Source organism: Lipotes vexillifer, unplaced genomic scaffold (genome assembly GCF_000442215.2).
Source record: "Lipotes vexillifer unplaced genomic scaffold, Lipotes_vexillifer_v1.1 scaffold25, whole genome shotgun sequence".
NCBI lineage: Eukaryota > Metazoa > Chordata > Mammalia > Artiodactyla > Lipotidae > Lipotes > Lipotes vexillifer.
This window is the reverse complement of record NW_006792881.1, coordinates 1,458,428-1,463,541: the sequence shown is the minus strand read 5'-3', so window position 1 is coordinate 1,463,541 and position 5,114 is coordinate 1,458,428.

Genomic DNA, 5,114 nt, shown 5'->3' with positions numbered 1-5,114 from the left:
TTTTTTTTTTTTTTTTTTTTTGCGGTACGCGGGCCTCTCACTGTTGTGGCCTCTCCTGTTGCGGAGCACAGGCTCCGGACGCGCAGGCTCAGCGGCTGCGGCTCAGCAGCCCAGCCACTCCGCGGCATGTGGGATCTTCCCGGACCGGGGCACGAACCCGCGTCCCCTGCATCGGCAGGCGGACTCTCAACCACTGTGCCACCAGGGAAGCCCTGTGTGTCCTTTTTATAAGGACATTACTGATTAGACTTAGGGTCCATCTTAATTTTAACTTGATTACATATGTAAAGACCCTATTTCCAAGAAAAGGTCACATTCACAGGTATCTGGGGTTAGATATTTTGGGGGGGGCGGGACACAGTTCAGCCCACAACGCAATGGGAAAGAAATGGGATGATTAACACACTTAGATAGTGTGTGAGGGTGGTGGGAAGACCACATCACTATATTCCCGAGTTATACAATGGTCACATGACTGTCTACCTCTCTGCCACATTAGCCTTCTCCACTAATGGTGTGGTTATAAAGAACAGAGTTGAGGTTTGAATGTCCAATCAGACAGAAGGTGTCTGGGCTAAGCAACAAGCACCTGTTTTATTGGAGAGACACAAATATAGCTTGTCAGTTAGCCTACTGAGCAGCTATGGGAACAGGACACCAGGGGCCAGAATGGATGTCAGCAGTGGGTTGGTCAGATTAGCCCTCACGAACACTGAGTGTCTCATGTATCTCCTGTTTTAATGTATCATGAATATTAGTGTTACTTGGTCCTTCCATCCTATTTTTTCTTTTTATTTAGAAAATATAAGAAAAAGATGCAAGAGGAAGGAGATATGGGGATATATGTATATGTATAGCTGATTCACTTTGTTATAAAGCAGAAACTAACACACCATTGTAAAGCAATTATCCAAAACATCCAATAAAGATGTTAAAAAAAAGAAAATATAAGTAAAGCATATTGAACACTCATTATGTTCAACTTACATTTTCTGTGTCTAAATACATCATCCAGGTTACTAATTTACATATATGTATACAGTTGACCCTTGAACAACACAGTTTTGAACTGAGTGGGTCTACTTATTCACAGATTTTTTCAACAATGAGTGCAACAGTACTACACGATCCATGGTTGGTCGAATCCTTGCATGCAGAACCACAGATATAGAGGAACCAAGTATATGGAGAGCTGACAATGAGTTTTAGGCAGATTCTTGACTTTGTGGAGGGTTGGAGTCCCTAACCCCTGTGTTGTTCAAGGGTTAGCTGTATATGCTTAATATATATATGTATCATGCATCCCAATTGTCTTCCTGTCTTCTGTAGCACTATCAAGTATTCTCAAGCGTTACATCAAACACACATTACAAACGTTTAGGTAGCAGAGTTCTTATTACGTGCCATCAGCACATTATAGACATTAAGTAAATTGATCTTTACAACAACCTTATAAGGACATAGTTATTAATGGAGTAAATTATAAGTTGATTCATAAGAAACCAAAATGATTTTGGTACCTGGAGGTGGGGTGCTGTATATCAAAATCTAAAACATGTGTTTGAAACCAGGCAGAGGGTGGAAGGTCGTAGGTAGGCTTCTAGGAGAGTGTTAGCAGAAGCCCATAGGACGTGGAGGGAGCTTCTGGTGAGAGCAGAAAGGAAATTAAGGAAATGTTATTGGAAGCTGGAAGAGAGGATATCCTTGTTATGTAGTGGTGGAAAGTTTGTAGCATTGTTGCCTGAAATAGTGTGGAAAATAGGAAATGTACCTAATGAAGCTTCTAGCTAAGGAGATTTTTCAGGAAGAATATTAAAAGTACTGCCTGGTTTTGTCTCACTGTCTATGGTAAAAAGTGAGAGGAGATAGAGGAGCTAAATCATGAAATATTAAATATAAAGAAGGCAGGACTGGCTGAATTTGAAAACAAAGCTATTTCTCTCCTAGCTTTTCCAGGTGGCATACAATTCTCAAATTAAGAAAGAGCCTCTGGCCAAAGGTCAAATCAGGATGGGATCATCAGATCCTTTTTTAAGACTTCAGAGACATCTGGGACTTCCCTGGCGGTCCAGTGGTTAAGACTTCGCCTTCCAATGCAGGGGGTGCGGGTTCGATCCCTGGTTGGGGAACTAGGATCCCACATGCCTCATGGCCAAAAAAATAAAACAGAAGCAATATGGTAACAAATTCAATAAAGACTTTAAAAAAATGATCTACATCAAAAAAAAAAAAATACTTCAGAGACATTTAAGGCAGTGCCTAGTAGAACTTTTAGGACACTTTTAAGACTTGTGTTAAGCTGCTAAATTTTGGAGTGATTTGTTACATATGAATAGATAACTGGAATGTCCCATTTTGTAGATGAGAAAATTGAGACGCTGAGAAATTAAATCACATGCCTAAGGCCACATCGCCAGCAAGTGTCAAACCCTTATGTGTTGTCTAGGCTTTTAATCTCTATGCTCCAGAACTTCTCTTGTGCCAATGCCATCCTCACCAAGTGGTCTCCAGTTGTTATCTGCTCCCCACCAACCCCCGGAGTCAGCCTGTGGGGAAGACTGTACTCGTGTGTATATACATCGACATTCTGGTTTACGTATCTCTGTGAGCTGGGGCTCTGGACCCAGTCCTTGTGCTATTGAACCTGCAAGACTGAAGGCCAGACCCTGCAGCTGGGTGGATCAGCACATCAGCACATGCAAAGGCTGCACAGTGAGGCTGGCAGCCGGTGCCTTCTCTGGTCCACATGCTGACATGTCTTCAGTCAACTGTACTCCAATATAAAATAAAAACTAAAAAAAAAATCCTCACTTCCACAATACGTATTCTTGCATCTCGTTTTTGTTTCCTGAACTCTGTAATTCCTGCTAGTTTTTTCCCTTGCATTTATTTGTTTCTTATTATTATTCCACCTGTTTCACTCTCTGATACCTCTACTCTCATTCCTAAACCCTAAATTCACCTCCTCTATTTTTCTCATTTTCTTCTGGAAGCCTCTTCTCTGCCTTCTCCTTTTACAGCCTCTGGAGCCTTGTCTAAATTCATCTTGGCAGATGTTGCTGGCTCAGTTGTTCATTCACTTTAAGTGGCCCAGCTGTGTAGGCCTCATCTCATTTTGATGCGAATTGGACCGTTTGCATAAATATGTTTTAGTTTTGTCCTTACAAAGATTGTATAAAGTTCAATTTTAACAGGATGCAAAACTAGGACTTACTCTCTTAATACACCTACATAGATTTTTCTGCACATTGCTTTATCTTTTGGATTTATCCATTAATCAGTTGACCTACTTACCCATCCATCCATGCATCCATCTTCCATTCATCCTTCTATCACGCCTTTAGCTGTCTCATCATACTTTTCCCATTTCTAATTGAAAAGTACATCATGAGGATTTAATCCCACCCCTCTTGCAATACTGTTTTCTCATGTGTATTCTCCATATGTACATTTCAAATGTGTTGCTTCTTTCCCCACAACTGTTAAAACTTCACAATGTCCTTTTACCTGAGCACCGATTGCTTATTTTCATTATCAGTTTTGAAGAACGAGATCTTTAGCCTTGGCCTGCTAAACAGAATTGCCACAAAAATTATTTTTGTAAACTCAGTCTTTTTCTCTGAAATAGGCTTTAAATAATCTAGTTATGTTGATGATTTGAAGCTCTATTTCCTGGAATTTACATGATTACAAATGACACCCCTTGAGTTCATCCTGATTCCATTAATAACCGGAGTTCCTACCTCACTATCTCTTTCTGGGGAGCTGCTCTCATCAACGTTGAGTAGATCTACACCACAAATCTCCCCCAAAAGGCCTTCCTGCTGTCTTCCCTTTGCTGACATGGCTTGGCTTTTCTTATCTTCTGCTGAAGCCTCAATGGGAAACAAAATCTACCAACTAGCCTATTCTGCTTGGCTTCTTCCTGAGCCACTCTGCCCTTCTTTGTTCCTTCCCTTTGTCATCCTGCTTTGGTTGTCAGCTTTATCCAGTATCTCTCCTTCAGAGTGCCCATCTGCTGCTGACCGTGCATACCTTCCAGATAGCTGAGGGGATCGGGGGGAAAAAGCAACACTTAGCCCACCTAAACTTTCACAGTCGCCCTTTCTCCTGCTGTTTCTGGAGTGCCTACATTCCCACTCAGGTGTTTCGATCTCTTGTTCAGAAGTACTTATGCGATCACTCTTGTCCTCTCCCTCTCCCTCTGTGTTAGCTGGTATTACCACTGCTTTGAGTCTTAGATTGGCATATTTGCTGTAAATTATTTTTAACTCCCTACCCTTACCAAAGTAGGAGGCCAGTTCATGCTTCCTGACTTTATTATACATGTAACAACCCATATAATAAACTTACCCAATATGCAATTATACATTTCTAATTCTTTCCAGTGCAGTGATTTATTTAGGGGCATTCAAAACTATTAGGGCTGTATTTGCTTTGCCTTGATATAAATGCAATCAACTTACTTATTTTTAAGTACAACTAGTTTTTCTCACTTTCTCTGTCTTTCAGAGTCATTAAAGTATTTTTTAAAAGATAGAAATAGAATATTCTGAAGTTACAGTACATGACTAGCTCCATGTCAGAAATCTTTGAATAGCAATTCCATTTGAATAAGCATATTTTGATTCTGTGTGATGGTTGGATCAAGGAGGATGAATGACTTTTGTGGATGTTAACTTGTGGAAGATAATATTTTACTTTTTCATTTATGGGAAAATTTGAAGGGAAAATAGAGAATATTTTCCTTTCCTATTTATTTCCAGTGAAAGCTATATAGCTCTTTTTATTCATAATATAATTTTATATTGACTAACCTACTGAAACAGTGGTCACTCTCTTAGGAAGAATGTATAAAATCCTTTCACAAAAGAAAGGGAACGTTGCTATAAACGCTTTAAGTTTAGTACACCACTGAGAAAGAGACACCTGGAGAGCAATTCATCCTATGTGATCCCTGGAGTCTGGGTGTATGCCTAAGTGTAAAATTGGGAGGCCTGAGAGCACTTATGTCCTGGAAGTTGAGAAGTGGCTTCAGTCTACTGTGTTGACAACAAAGCTGGAATCAATAGGCAGTTTTATTAATTTATTGTAGGTTGAGTTGCTTTTGCCTC